The following is a 20,463-nucleotide window of genomic DNA, read 5'->3' on the forward strand; positions in this document are numbered from 1 at the left end:
AGCGCACAGGATGTCAATTTGAGGTTGATGGTGGACGGCAGCTCTGTTCATCTGAACATGTTAAGAGCACATTACAAACGTGTACAGCTGATATGCACGCACAAGAACACACATGCATGCCTGCACAAAGGGGATATAAAAAATAATAGAATCACATTCTCCATACATGCATAGTTTTCTATATCCATGAGACAGCAGGAAGTAGATTGTTTCGTGCAAAAGCAGATGGCCTCGACAGTCACTGTGCATGCACTCACACCTTGGCACACAGTGCGGTCCTTTTCCTGGTGTTCACATGACAGACTGTAATCAGAATTGAGTAACACTGACATTGCATAAGTCCTCTTTGTTTCCCTTGGGGTTGGTGTGGAAACTTGGCGAACAAAACGTCACACAATAGTCAAAATAATATGCCTCAAACTCACTCATCTCCTACCCCATGCAGCCATGTCCCCCTCGCACAAAAGACACTTGGCCCTGTGGTAGGAAATATTTCATGCTCACTCTTTTTTATTTATATTGTGAGATCACCACTCTCGCCATCAACGTGTGTTAATTATTTAGGACAAGGCTTCCCTGCCCACAACAGATATTTAAAACCTTGTGAGAGTGTGTGTTGTTTTTGCCTTGGAGCGCACGCCAGTAACAGTTGTCTGCATGTGCTCTCCAGTTACGCGTCCCAACAAGTTTCTTTTTCTCCCTTTTACAGTGATGTGCAAAGTGCTTTGTCTATCTGAATATGAAACCTTAAAATGAACACTGACTTATGTCTGCATATTTAAAACATTTAAAGGAGCAGTAGAGTAACACTGACAGGAGAAAAAAATGATAGTCAGAAAAAAATGTCAATAAAGTCAGGAATAAAGCGGTAAGATTACAAAGTAAAGGTAGCACAATCGAATGACATTTTGAATCATTTCCCATTGTGGCTCTAAAATGTCTTTGTTTTTGATATGAAAAATGAAAATGATCTGACTCTTTCAAGCATTCCCTCCTGGTTGTACCACAACCTTCTGAGAAGACAAGATGGCGTTGCTAGGAAGATGATGGGGTGCGCATGAACGATGGAAATGAGGTGGGAGGCAGAGGAGGAGGGGTCCTGGTGTAAAACCATGTTACGCAACCCTTTTTCAGGCGGAGTGAATGTTTGTAAAATGGAGGCGAAAACAGCCTTGCAATTAGTGCTTGATGTCCTGAGGGTCCTTGTCTCCCCCAATCGCATCGCTTTGTCCTGATCTCTCCGTCGTGCTTGTTGCTAAGCAGACGATGTGACTCAAGAACCCATGCCGCCGTTCTTTCAGTGTCAATGTGGAGCAGACTCACTGATAGCGCCGCTCTGCCTGCATGCACGCTGATCTTTCCTGGAACAAATTAAAGCAAGCCGCTTGGTTGTTTTCTACGCAATTTGGCCGCCTGTGCGTCAGCTGCCCTCATGAAAGCTGTGAGAAGCTGAAATTTGCCCGAGGTTTCTGTTTTTATCTTCTCTCATTCATTTTGGGAAAGGCGCATGTTTACAGCCACTTTGGGTGGGGTCGGCACTCACGGGGGCTTCCTCTGCGGTGAGTGGAGTGTTTATGGGTCTGCTCCTGTTTCCTGACTCTCAGATAAAGACCACACACCAGGCAGGGCCTCATCCCTCCATATAGGAATCAGCGGCTAATGATATGTGAGCATGATGAACATGTTGGCAAAACAGAAAGAAATATAATACTGTACATGAAAGGTGTTTTCTTTTGTGCTACACCTTGTTAACATACCATATACACAGTGCCAACCGTCTTTCATAAATACAACACGTGTCCCCCCCAGGGTGAGCTTTTACTAATGTCAACTGTAGCTCACGCATAGGCCTTTTATCTTCAGTGTTCGGCTAAATATAGTTCTCTCTGGTTAATCCCATCTGAAACTAGGCGAGTGCCAGAAAAATTCAATGTGAGATTTTTCAATTCAGTAAAACATTACAGTTCCGATTGCAGCAAGTTGTGGGCAAAGACTTGTGATGGAGAACGCAGAGGCTGCATTTCATTGTTAGCACATGGTGTGACTGGGGGGGTGTTTGTGTGTGTGCGTGAGATACATTATTTAAGAGGGAAAACGGTGCAGACAGAGCAGCCCAGAGGTGGTGGGGTAGCATTGATTGTGACAGGCCACAGGAGACATGCACACCTCTCCTAACTGTCTGGGGCTTCTCACAATGCCCCCACAAATCAACTTTATTGCTCCTGCTTTGGAGGCTCCCCAGTTAGCAGCCTATCAGGCAAAGCCGCTAAGCAGAGATAGCACGCGGCAGTCCAAGCACAGGTTTTAATGCTACCAATCCACCATTCATCACCGGTCCCTAAGAAACAAAAACAAGCAGGCCGAGGACAACCCAAGGAGGCAAGTAGCTCAGTGGAAAAGCCCGGTTGGATTTGGTTTTGTAATTGTCCGAGGGTCTGGTGCGTGCAGTCCAAAATTGAAAAATGCGTGGCGGAAAGAGAGAAGAAAAGTAATGAGAAAAACTTTCGGAAAGAGGTCGAATGAAATGTGCCCCCCTACTTTGTGGCTCCCTCCCTCCTCCTGCATTCCTCTCCTCTCAGCAGATCTGGCATGGCCCACGGGAGGCGGCGGCAGCAGCAGCAGCACAGTAATCTTTTCAAAAGGGCGGATTTGAGCGGCCGCCAGGGCACCCGGCCAACTATTTCTCATTTGGAGCTGGCCTGGAGATGACCCTCCTGTTGGAGCACTCGCTCTTATAGGAAAAACAAAAGCGCCAGCCCCGAGTAAGGGAGCACCTTGGCAACACTGAAGAGCTGGGAACAGACAAGCAGAAGGAAAACAGGGAAACTGCAAGCCAGCTCTTGGGAACATCTGCACCGCCTTCCTGTGTAAAAAAAAAAAAAAAAAAAAATTAAACTTAATGCTGTCTGCATGTGCCCAAGGGATGCTAACAAAAACATGGGAGGGCTGTGTTTAATTCTATTTTTTTTCCTGGAACTGTCTGGATGTCTTTTTTTCCTTTGTCTATTTCCCGCTCTGTCAAACAATTTCCTGAACCCAACACCCCCACTGCCTCTTTGCACTCAATGCAAGCCCACCCTCAGCTCCGGGAGGAACTGGTCTAAGTCACTGTTATGCTTGCTCAATGATGGATGGACAGGAAAACTAAGAATCTAAGAAGCAGCATTCCTGCGTTTGTAGTGGGTGGCGGGGGTGGGCACAAGGGGGCAATTCCTAAAAGTTTTTTGTAATCGCTGAATGTTTGACGGGAGCTGTGCAGACCTCCTTCCAAACCTGTGGTTAACCCTCAGACAAGTAAAGCAAGCACAGTAAGCTTCTTGCGAAAGTAACAGAAAAGAGGGCAACAAATAAAAAACTGGCAGACACGACTTAGTCGGGAGCTAAAAGTCTTTGTGAGTCAGACTTCAGACATCAAATTCCACATGGCAGGTCCAGATATCGTGACTGCATGCGATGTTTACTGCCACAGTCGGCACTGGCGTGGCCACAGAGCCAACAAAACACTCCTGTGGCCAGCTTTAGGGAGGGATCAAGGGACAACAACAAAGAAAACCCTTATGTTTTCCCGCGAAACCTGCTTCCCACCCCTATATACACACACACACACACGCACGCACGCACAGAAACACTTCCCCTCCAAAATAAGCGCACGCCACATACACATACACAAACTCTCCAGTAAAAACTCATCACACATCTGCCAGATCCGCCGAGGCCTGCCTCCAATTATCCGCCCACCACGCTGGAATCCCAGGCAGGCTCCGTCCGACGGAGCATTTGATGTTGCCACGCAACATTTGACGGAGAACAGGGTGGCTTTGAAAATCAGAATGTAAACTTGCCTGCCAAGGATTGACGTGAAGAAATAAGGGATAGTGGTGGTTAAGGGGGGAAGAACATAGGGGGAGAAGCGGGTGCTGTTGCCATTGGGTAGACAAAGAAAATGCCACGAAATGGAAAGCAGCTGCCTATGGCTGAGAAACATTACTTCAAATGGGCCCAAATGTGGTAGAGGTGGACCAAACCTCAGCCGAGTGGTCAGCATTTTATCTTCTGGTGGCTTTGCTGGAGTACAACTGCAGCTAAAGTCCCATGAATTGATGTGTTTATGTATGTGTGTATAAGTATGTATGTATGTATGGACATGTAAGCCTAAATTTATTTATATGCTAGACGAATTTTGAGTGAATGTTTCAAGAATGAGCTATAAATCACGTTTTCCCCAATTTTTGTTGGTTGTTTACATTGAGCATTTTGTGAATAATAAGAGCATGAAAAAAAATCACAAATCTGTAACTCTTAACACGTTTAAATCTTTTGCTTTCACCTTCTCATATTTTTGTCAAGCAAACCAAACTTTTATACAGTAAATTTAGTGGTTCTTCAGCTTTTTACTCAAAGTACTACCAAAACCAATATATAGTCTTCAAAGTACCACCAGCATGACCCACATTAAAATATATCGGGTGGTAGGCCCAAGTATTAAAAAAAAACGAGACAGAGGTTTTCTTCCTTAAATGCATATTTAATATCATTGTTGGCACTGTCACATTATGCACAGTTTCACAATCAACACTCTGCTTAAAAATGAGAAAACCTAATAAAAGTACCCTAAACAATTATTTGATTAAAATGTATTGCACATAAACAGTAAATAAAAATTGTACCTTTGTTTTAAAACAAAGCAATCTTAAATATGAAATTCAAATGTATTGATCTTAAATGTTAAATACAACTGAACTGTACATAGGGGGTAATTCTTTTGTTTCCCATTAGAGGGGAACCTGATTACTATTGGTGCACATGCTACACTTCCATAACCACAGATTTAAGTGTCATGACTTCACCAACAGGCATGCCTGATCATCATAAAAATTCTGGAAATTGTTTGGTCACTGAGAAATGGATAGATTTTTTTTTCAAAGAGTGTGCATTCATTCATGTGGGGCTTAAGAATGTATTTTCTGTTTTTTGGGGGGAATGGATCCAAGATTTCCCTTTTATTTTGTGAGAAAAAGTTATTGAAGGAAGGCTGCCACCTATGAAGGACAGGAATTTATGTTTTGATAAAATAATTTCTCTTGTCCCATAAATTAAATTATTACAATTGCTGTGCTACATGATATTTTCCATGATCTTTTGTTATTACTTTCCACTTGCATTGGGACCAAGTAAATCCAGTGTTCTACCAGATGGAGCTGCATTGAAAAAGCTTAACATGTGTGACTGTTGAGTCATATTTGAAATGCATTTTACTGCCATCTACAGGACTGGAGTTGAACAGCTTGAGTTGAGATCATTTTTCAAAGAAATGGCATGCCACGTTATATAGAATGTTCGCCTTTGGAGGAGGTCAGAATTCTGAGTGACATACTAGTTTATTTATGTGATAATCTGTTCGTTTGTGTGCAGAAAAAACGATTTAACTGTGAGATTACAGCACCGTCATTTGAAATGCCATTCACACTAATTATCGTTTCGGAGCACAATGATGACTGTAAAGTGAAACCACTGCAGTTGGCTCCCCAGGCAAATGAGGTCATCCAGTTCCAGTTTGTTTGCAGTCTTTTCCCATTACGGTATCGACGTGATCATCAAGAAAGTGGACACCTGGGAGGCGGGACTGTCACATGAAACAGCGACACCTCAACACACAAAGCACAACGAGTACAGTAGAGGAATGGCATTCTTTCCCACGAATAGCAGTAGAGAGAGGTAAGGTAAGCCGGATTAGTTGCAGTGCAGACAAGCGCAGATAAAACGCAGCGCTTAGTTTCACATTTAGCTGCCCCATTTTAAATCTCTTGGAGGTATTTGAATTGAAATGAATTAATAATGTTCCTAAAATATCCACAGGTAATTTAATCATGTTGCAATGACAACATTAACCTTAATTTTTGACTAAAACCACAAAGACACACCTATTCCTCCAGCATATTTACAGAGTAAACAGCAATGCTGGCAGATGATCCACCGCACCAATGCTGACCTGAGTTTCACAGGCGCCATGCAAATGAACATCACATGCACTATTACTCAAACATTCAAACAAGCCCAGCAGGATTTTCGTATTTTATCACCGCACACACATGACGTGAACGCAAACAGTGACAGGTATTCCAGAAATGACTTTCTAGAGATGGAAAAAAAAACACCGAAGGCTGCTTTGAATCAGTCTCATCTCAGTGTGGTGAGGTCAGACCACATGGTGTATAATTAACATGAATGACTTGCACAAAGCAGCAAAGGGGAAAGAGTAACTTGACGATACACACCCACTGTCGTCTCCAGTGATATATGACCATCCCCTGACTCTCTGTCTCGCTCCAATTAATCTGCATATACTGTTGCAAACTCTCATCCGGACAAAAATAGTACCAAAAAAAAAGATCATATTGTCCCCCTCTAGCTACTCAAACAGGTCACAGTGACCATGGTTCACACTGGCCTGATCCACAGACAGTCAACATGTGACCTGCTTAATGTGGAGCTTAACCCACAGCAAAGGTCAGCTTGGAAACAAAGGGCCTTTTACAAGGAAGTGGAGTGGAGATGAAGAACTCAAACTCATAAGTTCGCCCCCTCCCCTGACCCCCTGACCACCACCAAAAAAAAAAAAATAAGATCAATCTACTGACAGAATGTAAACTCAAAATTTTGTGAACATTACTTAAAAAGATTCAGAAACGCAAGGTTAGTAAGAGGTTTAAAGTCACAAGTGTGCAAGTCAGCAGACTCTCGAGTCTTCACCTTCAAATTACTGTGACAAAAATCAAGCAAGTTAACTCCCCACACTATTCTAATCAAGTCGTTACGTGGGTTAACCAAGTTTTAAGTCAACCACACATTATTAACGCACATTAACCACCTTATGACCAGCATTAGCATGTAGCATGAGTGCCATCTGCATACTTGAACAGTTATTTACAGTAAATTATACTCAAATTGTCCCAAACCAGTTTTACTTTCAATTCTCAACAGGAATGGGAGTTAATGTGTTAATTGCTCAAAGTTTAGAATTGGTTCTAAGTAAATCAATTATCATTAATCTTTGAAAAAAACGAAGGGCATGACATTTGGAAATCGCCCAATTAAGCAAAAGGTATGTCTGAAAATTTAAAACATTTAGGAAATGAAGTTTGTGGTGAGAAATTGTGGAAGAAATAAGATGAGGACATAAAAATGTGCATTAACTTAAAACAATGTAAAAGATCTGGACAGCAAATATGATCATTTTTAAAGTAAAGGTATTAGTATGTTTATCATGAGTGTTGTACTTACTCTCAAAGCACAAGGTTTAAATCTTCTAAAATGTATGGATTTATGGATCCTGTATGTTTTTAAAACTCTTGACATTATTAGAATGTAAACGGGAAGTGAACTTGATAAGCTTTGCTTCCTTCTATCCCTTGCGACTTGCACTTTATCTTAAGTAAGCCATCTTTCTCTTTTTTCTTTTCTTTAATATGTGATTTTTATTGTGCTTGTTTGAGACAAATAAAAAAAAATCTAATCTAATCAAATACCTATGTTGTGGCCTGTGTGTATACATTATGTATTATGACTCTCCAGACAAATGCCCTTACTCGCCCTTTCAAAATGGCGCATGCACTTTATGAGAGCAGCGTGGGCGATTCTCCCCCCACGCCAAAAGAGAAAGAAATAAATATAAAGGTAAGCAAATCATGTTGGAAAGGATTTACCCAAAGGACATCAGCTGACTAGCTCAAGCTGCTCTTGGCCCTTCCAGCGGTCACCATAGCAACAGACTTTCCAAATCTGGCCACTGCCAGGCTCGCTCCATCACAACAACGAATCCCATTGATGCGTCTCTGGAATGTGTCGGCCTGTTCCTAGGGGAAACCAGGGGCCATTTGCACAGCTGCTCAACAGGGGGCGAATGTACAGTTTGAGTGTTGCCTTCACTGTGCTCTAGTGGTGAATGTGACCTACACAAAAAATGCGCAAATCTTGCACCCCAAAAAATGGGAAGGTGTGTGGAATGTAAACATCATTCCTCAAAATGTGTAAATATGCGTAAGGTGTTGACCACATAAAGTCAGACTCACTAAGTGCCTGAATTGAACACGACACGAGGGAACAAACCACATTCTGTCTTTATTGGCTTTAACAGAGGCTCAAAAACAATTTACAGTTGTGCTTCATCTGCATAGTGGAAAGCTTTTGCCTCATTAGGATATAATTGCTATTGTCAAACAAATGGCATATCGTCGTCAAAAATTAATGACCTCTGTGTGAATCAGCATCCAATATTAAGTCACTGTGTAAATAAAGACTCAATAGGGTCTTGATATCACACTAGTGAGGACAAGATGCTATGTGATTCGTATCTACCAAATGATAAGTCATAAATTAGCTCAACTTGAGCTATGGAAGTTACAGTCATTTTGTCTAATGTCTGATGATGTTTTGTGTGCTTACAATTAATGAAAGTTGATGTCAGGGGAGGGCAGTCACTGTGTAAGCAGTGCGATTGCAAAATGATGCTGAGGTAAATATACGTCACAGGCATATAGGTTATTCAGGCTGTGTGGAGATGGATCATGTTTCCCAATGCATGTATATTTATAAATGAGACAGACCAAGGGGTCGTAATAAAGTAATTCAGGAAAGTGAGTAATAATATTTAGTGACTCTAATCAAGCGAGCATTGAACTAGCTTCCTCATGTGGTTGTTTGAGAAATGAATGGACATGCAGAAGACAGTACGGTCTTTGTGTCAGACCTACACCCTCTCCATCGCCTCACACAACCTCCCTCCCTCCGTCTGACGTAGTGAGTAACCCAAGCGTTAAGTCACGAGCTGCCCTCTTTCACCTTTTAAGCAGGTAAGACCAGCTGTCGCCATAGTTACGAGCCACAACCAAGCCCCATCTCAAGATAGGGTGGAGGATGAGTGTGTGTTCCAATCACAAGGATGTCTCAATCACACGGACTGCACACAGGCAATCTCGTTTTCTCCCGACAAGATCTAACTGTCTACCTGCCACTCTGCTAAATGCCGCAGAGCACAGAATGGCACAATAAACATTCTGCAGTGACCAACAAAGCATCAGGAGACACAGTACTGTTATAAAATGTGCATCATGACATATTACATAATCTATTATTTATAATTTTATCTGTGGTTTTATTGTTCTTGTTTTGGTTGTAAAGTGTCCTTGGATTTTTTGAAAGGCGCTTATAAATTAAATGTATTATTATTATTAGTATTATTGTTATTATTATTATTAATGTCCATTATGTCACTGTGAATACTGTTGAATTTTCGTATTTGCTGTTCAAACACATGGGTGAGACTGGCAGTGAGGCAACAAGGAGCCAAGCCTCACCTCATATTGGGCAATTCCTCACAAAAAGCAGAATTATTGGCAAGCACCTGTTCTGTCTCAAAATCTTTAAATATGTTTTAAGACAGTTGAAATATGTAATCTAATTTTACATATTAGTATTAAGTATTTATTCTATAACATATACTTTATACTGTGACAGGTTTATCGGATTCTGCCTCCACAATTCTTTACTTCACTTTAGACACACAAGTTTCATGATACAACACGTGTCAATTCACGACACTGACATTAATATATACAGCCATATATATATATATATATATATATGGTGTTTATTTTTTTACTCGAACAATGATGTGCTGTCTTACAACAAGCAATGCTACGAAACCCAAGATACGGCCGACTCGTTGAAAAACATGCACTGGACTCCCACCAATTGCAAATGCATTCAGCGTAATATTCAGTTGTATTTTAATCATTTGTGTCTATGTCCATCAGACGAAATATGTCTTTGCATGAAACTGATTCATGGCGCAAGGTTTTGGGATGGTTGTTCTGTGCTGAAATAATATACATCTCTAGTTGTTCAGCCTCTCATGCTGACATCACGTTCCTATGACAAATGATTTAATGTTGATGTATTCATGATTAAATGTTGAATGTTAGGAGAAAGGTGCTTACACATGTTCTCTACATTAGTCACAGTCTGCCAACCCATTGATTCACATACTCTGTTAAGATTGTTTCCATGGGAACTGAGAGAAGGGAGCCCGCTTTGAAATGTGATTCCTCCATAGAAATACAATGAATCCTATTCATATGGAGTATTCATCGCCAGCATAGTGTGTGAGTAGAATTCACATCCACCTGTCGAGGCGAGCTCGGAGATGCTGCAATAAAAAATAATAGAGACAAAAGATGAGCTATAACATTGACAAATAATCAAATGGAAGCCATCCTGTTGTTTTTTACTAAGCCTCACAATTAGCATTTGCTAATTGGCAACACATTGTTCATATACAATCATGATAACAACAATACTCTTTGAAATGCAAAGTGCTTTGTCCTGAGCATGAAAGACATTTAGACAGCAAAATATCAATTCCCCAAAATGTCGCTCTCATCAGCATTATCATTATTCGCGAATAAGGAGACAGAACAGTCTGCTCTTGATGAGTGCACGCGATGAATCACTTCACAACCCAGCCCACTTGTCCTCACGCATAAATTGTTTTTTATTTCTGCATTAAGGTGATTCTGCAGTAATTGTTTCTTATGTTTGTGCTGATCGAATGATGACCTTGTAATGAGCCGCGGTGTGTTTAGCACATCGCCACGGCTCATGGCACTGCGTTAATTGGATTGTGTTGCTTCCAGAGAACCCTTGAGCACTATTCAGTAATGTCAATTTACTAATTGTATCCACTCAGTTGTTCAAATCCACTTTGTGTTATCAGGTGAAATTTGAAAGTAAAGAAAAAAGATCATTTGTGCCAAAAATAAGACGATCAGAGGTAAATATAACGAAATACTTGTTGAAATCCATGAATATGGTCCCCACATTTAAATGTTGCTGGGTCCAATTGCACGAGTATGAGGTAACTGCCTGTATGCAGGGAGGGCTGTGTCCATGTGAACTGATGGGTGACTCATTTTGGAGATAACACACAAGCTGTTCACTTTTTGCAAATGACGGTCTGTGTGGGGAGCCAAAGCAACTGTGACGAGGAGCATGTAATTACCATGCCTGACTGCCCCCCGGAGCTGGACGCTCTCATGCAGCCCTCCATATAGACAACAACAGCAACAGTTCAATGTCCTTGAGTGCATCACAGGGACTGCAAATGCGTCTCTAGCTGAGGCTTCCAGATTTTCTCGTCCATTTTTATGCTTGGTGTTACTACAGCACTTGCATCAGAGGGGCTGCTAACAAGTAGCAAATAAAACCCTCAGGAATGGAGCAAGAACTACTTCTTCACTGCTGTTTTTAAACACAAGGATGCTGTGCAACTCGAGTGGCAGAATACGCTCAGAGAAAATGAGGCGCTGCACGATGACGGAGGAGGGGGATGTGTGGGATATGAAAGGAGGGACTTTTGAGGGTGCATATCAACAACCACCTGACTGCAGGAGGTGATAGCTGCAGGCGTTCACTTCCTCCCCACATGTTCTGTTTTCCAAACGTGTGTAAGAGGAGAGAGAATGAGAAAGCCTGTGCACGTTTTAAATCATGCGGGATGAATGCAATGAAAAATTGATGCTGTCGGCTGCCTGCAGACTTATATAAGTTGGCTCGAATGTACAAATCTACGAATATGTCTGCGGCGCTTCCTTTACAGCGCGTGTGGAGGTTTCACAGCCCTGCACAGCTGGTGTGCGGCGAGATAAAGGTGAATCTGTCTCTCCCCCTTTATTTGATTGAGGACCTGATTGGAATATTAATAGACTATGCAGATCAAGGCATATTATTCAGCAATCACGGATCTGGAAAGGGCAACGTGAAAAAAGTGAAAGCGTGCTAAGAAACTGTTCAAACCACATTTTCGGAGCATATTTCCAAACAAATATGTTACAGGTGGACATTATTTACCCTTGAGGTGAGTAACACAAATACCTTCCCGTCATGGCCGTATTTGGTCACTGACTTGTTTGTCACAAGCCTCACCACATGCTTGTTGCCCCAGGTTGTGAAGGTAACAGCGACCCTCCAGTATCACACGTTCACCCGCGCAGAAACCACACAAGCAGCATCGAAGCCGTCATTGAATAACAGCCATTAAAGAGTAACACCTTCAAAATAAGGGGACATGTTGGAGTTGTGCGAACTCCGAGGGATAAACGTGCTTCTCACTAAGTCATCTTGCTTGGCTCATTTTGTCTTTCAGGTGTGCAGACACATCCATCCAGTGAGACAAGGTAATTATGTTTGTCATGCTCACACACCGTAAATAATTCTGTCTTTGTGACTTTGTGAGTGTCAATGTGTTGCTGACAAGAAAATGAATGAGGACAATTGTGTCACCCACACAATGCGTCCCTTCTGCTGTGAGCGTGTTCACCATGGCAACTGCCTCCCCATCCTGCAGCATCACCGCCGCTCGGTAAGTGGCCACCCATGACAACGAGATGAGAGAACAAAGACGTTTTTACCGCGCCCGTCGGCAAAGCATTCGGCTCACAACAACAGTCGTCAAATGTATGAAGACACCCTGTGTGTAAATGCGCAGCACACTGTCGAGCATTGATGTCCGTCCTCCTGAGGCTTTGGTGCAAGATGAGCAGTGCACTTTTGTGAAGCTATCCACTGCAGTGGTGTTTGCTGGAGCCAGGCCAGTATCATGTGAGAGCGCTATCAGCCTTGTTAGCTGAGATGGCAGACACTAGACCCTGAACATCTCAAATGAATAGGATGTCAGTTCTGTTTAGAACCACACGCTCTGTCTTCTACTCTGTGTGTGTGGATTCTAAACATAGAGGACATACCCAATCCAAAGGTGACGGGTAATAAGATCCCCTTCACACACACACACACACACACATACACACACACACACACACACACACACACACACAGCGGGGAGATCTTTTCAGTGATAGCTGATTTTTAATCCGGTCTGTCTCTACAGCCGAGGTCATGTCTGATTTCTGTACTGCCTCATGCTTCAAGGATGTGGGTTATCCCCTTTGCCTTTTCAATTTACACACCTCCCATTTTCTGAAATGTGCTTCCACGAACAGGCACTGTTCACGTACAAATGAAATGGGCAACTAGCCAATGGGGATAAAAAGGATATATGCCATCAGCAGTGGCAGCACAACCTTTGTCTGACCACGGATGCCGTACCCTCCTTGGATGAGGTCGAAAGGTTGTTTATTTCTAGCAAGGAGCCTGGGATGTTGCCATGGTAACCTTTCATGGGGGTCTGGCACTGGCAGCACTTGGGTGGAGCTTGGCGTGCCTGGTAGTCAGCAGGCACACAGGTGCTTGGGGCTGAGCAGCTGTCAGATAAAGAGGGGTTTGTCCCCCCCACTCCTCACCCACATGCATGTCAATCACCCTCACCCTTTTCACTCCCTGCCTTCTCTTCCCCTTTTTCTTTATAGCCTTTGATCAGGGATTGGATTTGCTGGTCGAATGGCAGAGGCAGGAAGTGTCCAGAGGCCCTACAGGGGCCAGGGGTCCCCAGGGCCTGAGCCAGGGCGGTCCACAGCGCACTGTTTTCTTGGGCTTGCGTCATGCCTAGCCTGACCCGGACCTGCAATCAGTCTTCACTCCCTCATCACGGGCTGTGTGTCACGCTTGCCACGTCAAAACAGGGCAGGAAGCTTGATCACAGAGACGGATGTCCAGCCTGGATATAGCCCAGGGCCCACTGACATCACGCATGTGGCCATAGGATGGTAAAATGACCCCCTGTTTTTCCTGAGGCAGGATTATGACCTTTGAACCCACCGTTTCTATCCACTGAGAGCACAGGATTTCTACTCTATTTGATAGTCTTGAAATGAAGATCAGTAGCTGGAAATTAAAGTGACAGCAATCAAGTAAGACCATTTACGTCATCTGTGGTCGGCCCTCAAATTGGCACTCAACCCATCAAAACGACTCGTCAATTAGCACGTGGAAAAAGTGCAAATGAAGAAAGCAGTACTTTCTTAACTTTGCATTGCATTCTTTAGTTGGTATTTATATATATTTAGTATTTAAAATAAAAAATGTGTCAGGCGTGCAATCTTGGAAAGAAAAGGGATGACAATTGCAATGAAAGCAATGAGAGCTGAAATGGATGAATGAAAATACAATACAATACAATACATGCTGATTTATATAGCGCTTTCACAACAGCGAATAGTATGATTCATTTGTGGCATTGAAGTGCTGGGCCCTAAGGAGATTTTTTTTTCAAAATCAGGTTCCAAACCCTTGCAGTACCACTGTCCCTTAACAGGTCAAACGAGTGAACTCATCCATTTTATTCTTTCCCCTATGTATTTTAAATACATGTTCTGCTAACATTTGCCTATTTATGCACATTATTTGAGCAAATGGTCACAGTACATGCAATAGAGAAACACAAATGATTGAAACAGCGGCAGAAAAATCTCTGTGAATTTATATGATCAAAAAAAGTTAAACTGGTTATTTAAAAAAGGAAAATGATTATTGAAGAGACCGTAATTAATTCAGACATCCAAAAATCTAAATCATTTATGATTGTTGTGTGGCAGATAACATCCAGTCATTAGACCAGTCTTCTCACCCTTTTGCCAAGGTTTCCAGTTTTCTGGGAAGGAATTAGAATGTATCTGTGAGAATACTTGTCCATCCGTCCAGTACGGTCAAGGAACAGTCATTTCTCTGTAGAACGTTCGAACACAGTTGCGTACAGTTCATTTTCAAATATTGGTGCATGCAACGACAATAAAGAAATGAAAACATGGGCTAAGCACAATGAAATACGTGTCATATACTTCGACACGTCGAATACTTGACTTCGGTTGAACCCATCTCGCGTGTGTATGACAGCGTAACACAGCGCAACTTGTTCATTCTGTGTACGTTGCAGTACACGTGTAGAGGAGGTGGCAACAGCGTGTGGGACCCATAAACACTCCGTGTGGGTGGAGCAGCGCCCGAGGGGCCCAACAACTCCCGTGACTCCTTGCTCTCCTTGCCGTGTTTATCCTGTTCATTGGATTCAATTACAACGCACACTCTTTCACCATTCTGTTTGATATGGCTCGCCGCCAGGAAAAATAGTCAAGAGGTTTCCAAGAAAGCGGGCCAAGTGGTCATGGAGGCCACGATGATGACATGTCACGCTAACAGAGCAAGGCGCTCACATAGTCGCAACTCAGCTGAAAAGGGCGCCTGTACAGTTTGCATAACCGCCTCTCATGTGTGCTTTCAAGGAGACAGGGCAACAGAAGTTGATTGGGGGAAAGTAAGCGGAGCCTTGAGATGAAACACCTGAATAAATGAGCGATGCGCAAGATGCTAATGTGACCACAGCGGCTTGCTCCCTTCTAAATTGAACCGAGCCTCAAATAACTCTGGCAGCGGCAGCGTCTCTGTTTCCCTTCCCTTCCTCTGAGAGAGGGTAAAGTTCACTTGAGCTCCTCTCAAATCCCACCAAATAATCTTTGGAGCCTCTTCAAAATAAGCATGAGCCATTCCTTCTCCAGCACAGTAAAAATCCAATGCAGCTGGGGTTTTTTTCTAATCTTCCCCATGTAAAGACATGGACGGGCTTCCAGCAAACACAAACAAAGAAAAAAATCGGTTGTGGTCAAGTTGAGGTTACAAAAAAAGGCAGCAATTTTCTACTGGTGCAATTACATTTCTGTCCCCTGAGAGACTCATTTCAACACAGTGAGCAGAGTATACCGCAGTTCATACGAAGGCAAAGCAATAACTGCGCAATAATGTCTTTGGCAGCGTTTCGGGTTTCTGTGTTGCTGTGAGCCAGTGAATTGCTGCGGGATTACAGGCCCTTCAAAGTGGCAAAAGCTATGTGGGTTTGGACGTCTGATGCTTTTCCACTGCATTAAATACTATTGCAGTTCATTCTGAATTTTGGCACTCGCACGCTGCTGGAAAACAACATCTCGGTGCCAGAGGCTGTTTATTATTATTGCAGAGCTTTAATCCAAAATGGCGATTCAGCTACTGTGGTGTGCATGTTGTTCTCATGTGGTTGCATAGTAACCAAGCAAAAACGTGGCAGACTGAAGGGGAAATAAGTGAGTGTGAGCTCTCTCTCTCTCTCTCTCTCTCTCTCTCTCTCTCTCTCTCTCTCTCTCTCTCTCTCTCTCACACACACGCACACACACACAGTTTCCATTGTGGCGCATGTTGAGATTGGCCTGTATTTTTAAGTAAAATCTTGCTTTCAGTCTTTTATTTTCGATTTGCCATGTTAGAGAGGTATATGTGACCCAGTGTCCTGATCATACTCTGTAAATGATCATCAAAATATGGAAACAACAAGGTGAAACAGCATAGGAAAGCACAGCACAGTCCCACGAACGGGTTAACAGTAGACTTATTGCTTTCATTTCCTCTTGTGTTCCATCTGAGCAAACAAGGCGGGTGACCTGACAGAGCAGAGAGAGGCGGGATGAGGTTGAGCAGAGGGGGAAGGGGAGATGGTGGTGGGAGGGGGGGGGGCTGCCGTGACTGGAATAAAACCAAAGAGAGGGGGAGGCTGGGATTCGAGGGAGGGGGAGGAAGAAGACAAGCTCACCACGTGATGAAGCCTGCAGGTTTAAAAAAAAAGAGAGAGAGAAGAAGCAGACAGAGACCCAACACCTCCCCCAAACCCTCTCATATCTCCACCCCCATGTTGACGTTGCACGAATACAACAATTCTGAGAAATGGCCGCCGTCTGTATTCTAGCTACTATTTACACGGCTGTGATTCAGCGCACACGCTTTCATCATCATGTGACCTTTGTTCTTTACTCCTCCCGTTGACTCCTTGCTCGCTCTCCTCATCCGCCTGGAGGCTTAGAAAAAAAAACATGATTGTACATGAATGAAATCCACTGGTACAGACGTGTCAACCAAACAGCAAGCCTATTATTATTATTATTATTATTATTATTATTATTATTATTATTATTATTATTATTATTATTATTATTATTATTTTATTCTATTGATTTTACAAGAAGAGCTTTTGAGTTTGTTTTTTTTTTTTTTTAATCACTCACATGGATTGACACCCAGACCACCAACTTCTGGTTGGGAAAGGGCCATGCTAGTAAATTACTGGTCTGAAGTATGAGTAGTCCGCCTGACATCTGAGATCAGTCGGAGTGGCATGGCTCAGGTAGTAGTATGGACGTCTCCCTTCCTCACTGTCATGGATTTGTTCCTTAACCCTTGAGTCACTTTAAAAAAAAAAACAACTAATACTATGCAAGTGCAATTTATTCAAAAACTGTCCTTGTAAAATGTACCTCGCATTTCTGAGTGAAAAATCTTTTAGAGCAAGAATAAATCTTGCAAATCTCAGAATACATGAGGCTCTCCTCAGTGTAAAATGAGCATGAGCACACACGTTCTCATCAAATAAAAGTTCATTTTAATCGTTTGTAAGTGTCTGTTTAGACCGGGACCAACTAAAGTACTTTTAGAGTAGAATATACCCTACAAAATGTAGTCGGTAGGACTGCATAACAGGGCAAAAAAAGGCAGTGGCGCTTCGGGATGATGAAGAGGTGGGGGTGCAGTCTGGACTGGAAGCACAAGAGACATGAGTCATGGCAAGCAATCTCCCGGGGGCTCATTGCTGCAGTCTATAAATGGAAATAGCAGGAAAACAGCGGCTTCCCTCGCCCACCCACCACTGGGTTATGCCTTATTAGAGTTTGATAGCTTATGACAGCCACTGCCTTGTTTAGCCTTCTCCTGAACTTAGCAATCGTTTTTCTTTTCTTGACCGTGAAGCAGCCTTAATTAAGTTGCGTAGTATCAAAAAAAAAAATAATTCTGGCAAACTAAAAACAGGTCATGCGTTCTAAGCGGTAAGTATTATTCAGTATCTTTTATCTCTTCTTCCGAGGGCTGACACTAACTACTTACGTTGATCAATTGGTTCCTCGTTGGCTGCTCTCATTTCCACCTAGTAAACAGCTCAGTTCAGTAATTTTCCACGGTGATAGTGATGTGAACTACATGCAGTAAATTTTGTAGTGTGACATCATAGCTGATTGTGAGGATTTAACTCACCAGTAGATTGAACAAAGAAGAAAGGATAGTGTCTTCTTCCGCAACACAGTTCTCTCTCAGACAAAAATGTGATTATCTCCACCCTACACAACTGGGATACCACTGTGGCAAGGCCCTAAACAAGGGGACGGAAAAGTGGGCTGGAATGGGTTGCCTATTTTGGGACACCAAGAATTTGACTGGACCAACACCACATCTGTTCTGATTTGTTGAGGTCTAGGTTTCAACATGGTTAAAAAGGGTTCATAAGGACCTGTAATACAGTAGCTATTCAGAATTGATATTTATCTAATGACTTGACGAAACGTTTAAAAAAAATACAATTCATCGTATTCAACAGAGAAGTGTGTTGTTAAATGCAGATGTGTTTGCTATTCAAACTTGGCTTGCTCTGACCAAGCAATCAGAGGACGGAAAAATAGACATTCTCGATCGAGCACCAGCACATGGGCCTTGAATGAATTTGAAGGGTTACATCAGCCGGCATTATGAATTCTGAAGGCCCGAGGCAGATGACATGGCAACACATAGAGCCTGAACTGTGATTGGACAAAGAAATCCATATACACGTACATGTTATTAGAAGCAGAGCATACATCCATAGTCCCTAACATGGTATATCCATGCAAACCCAAGGGAGGAATATCTGACCGATTTTGCCCCAATATTGTATTGTACTACAGTATTTGAATGTATATAGCTGCTGCGCATGCTGCATTTTTTTTCTATCAAGATCAGTTTCGTCACATCATCCGAGCGGTGGCCCAGTGGCACACGCACAGAACCTGTTTTACACACCGCCTAAACCTAGCGTACCCTGCCCACCTGTTTCCTTGGCGAGGAGACACACCCCGCCCATCGAATCCTGCCTGTTTGTCTGCACAAGAAAACAGATGCAGGCAGGACTGCGACATGCCGGGTCATCTGATTGGAGGGCGTGATCGGTGTTGCTGCGAGTCTTTTGTTTAGCTGCCTTGTGTAAAAACTCCCTGCCAGGTCATGTTTGCTCTCCTTTTTTTCACCTGTGGAAACGGCGCTCTCTTTCATGTGTGGGCTTCATTGTAGTATTCGTTCCTCGAGGCACTGAAGACTTTACCTTAGTGGAGTAAAAGCAAAAGAGGTAAAGTGACAGGGGTCGTTTTAAGTGTTTGGGTGAAAATACCCGCAAGGCCCGTTTTTTTTTTCTATGTCAGGCACATTAGAGCTGTAAGGTTGGATTAAGATGAACAGAAGGGGGATGCAGGTGAGGGGCCGGGGATCCCCGCTGAGGGCCACCCCTGTGTTTGTTGTTGGAATGGTTGTTTTAGTCATAATATTGTGTGTTTATCTGGAGCTGATGCTAATGTTCCCTTGGTGAATGGTATTAACCAACACAGCTGCTTCATCGGTGGCTGGTATAATTTTCTCATCATGAATAGCAACACCATCGACTCGTTGCCAATTGGAGCATTTATTAATGGAAGCCTTTAAACCTCAGCCAGTGGATCTTCTTTCGTCGGTGCAACTGAGTTTTCTTCTCATCTCCAATATGCCCTTTTTATAGAACTAGGCTGTATACAGTAATTCATACTTGGTTAGTCTGCAAATAAATCTCTGTAAATATGAGCTTTTTCACTGTACATTTTTTGCTAATTTGTTTTATAGATCATATCATTACGAATGCATAGTTTTTGATTTATATAGTGTGGCGTCACAAGGGGGCGTGCAGTCACGAGACATTATCTCCCATTTCAGAAGCCTGTGCAGCACACAAAAATGGCCGACAATCCAAACACTACATTTCCAAGCATGCCTCACACCCCCAACAGGTATGGCTACTTAAGCCACTTGATTGAAGTAGGAAGGGTTGGGTATAAAAGAGAGGAAATAAAGGAGCAGAGAGAGAAGGAGAAGAGGAAGGAATTTGACCGGAAAGAGCCAGGATTTGAAAAGCAGTCCGTGCAATGTGGAAAAAAGTTGTTTTTGATTTTTGAGAACAAACTTTAGTTGGGACGTGCCATTTTTGTTTCCAAACTTTTGAAACATTCATGCACTTTGAAAAAAAAAAAGTGAAAACTAAATTTGATTCTGCTGATCCTTTGACCTGAGAAGACTCTGCCTGCCCTGGCGAACCTCTTGTGATATCACAATAATTATACATATATACTTTCTATGTTTGCCCCCCAGTGATGTCTGAATGTTTGTTTATAAACATTGAAAGTCTGATTCACTTGTCGTTTTGGTTCACTCATGCACAATGGAAGATTCTTTCATTTTTAATGAAACTGGTTGATGGCCAATGGCTGGCAACCAGTTCAGGGTGTAATATGGCTTCCTGCTGAAGACAGGTGGGATCAGCTCCAGCACGCCGGGGACTCTCTTTCGGATAAGCAAGGCGAATAATTGCTGGATGGATGGCTAGTTGATGGACTT

General features: G+C 42.8%; 2 long non-coding RNA genes across 2 annotated transcripts in view; both read right to left on the reverse strand.

Annotated features, from left to right (window-relative positions):
* Window positions 1-492: 492 nt before the first annotated feature.
* The window catches only part of LOC127610814 (uncharacterized), a 98,337-nt gene continuing 78,366 nt past the window's right edge, over window positions 493-20,463 (reverse strand). Inside the window, exon 6 of the long non-coding RNA XR_007965042.1 lies at window positions 493-2,863. This is a non-coding gene — a long non-coding RNA (uncharacterized LOC127610814). The remainder of the gene's footprint in view (window positions 2,864-20,463) is intronic.
* Window positions 14,413-18,807, reverse strand: LOC127610815 (uncharacterized). The gene is made up of 2 exons (XR_007965043.1): window positions 18,052-18,807; window positions 14,413-17,944 (listed from the first exon to the last, which is right to left on the reverse strand). It is a non-coding gene; the product is annotated as an uncharacterized LOC127610815 (long non-coding RNA).

Source organism: Hippocampus zosterae, chromosome 11 (assembly GCF_025434085.1).
Source record: "Hippocampus zosterae strain Florida chromosome 11, ASM2543408v3, whole genome shotgun sequence".
Lineage (NCBI taxonomy): Eukaryota > Metazoa > Chordata > Actinopteri > Syngnathiformes > Syngnathidae > Hippocampus > Hippocampus zosterae.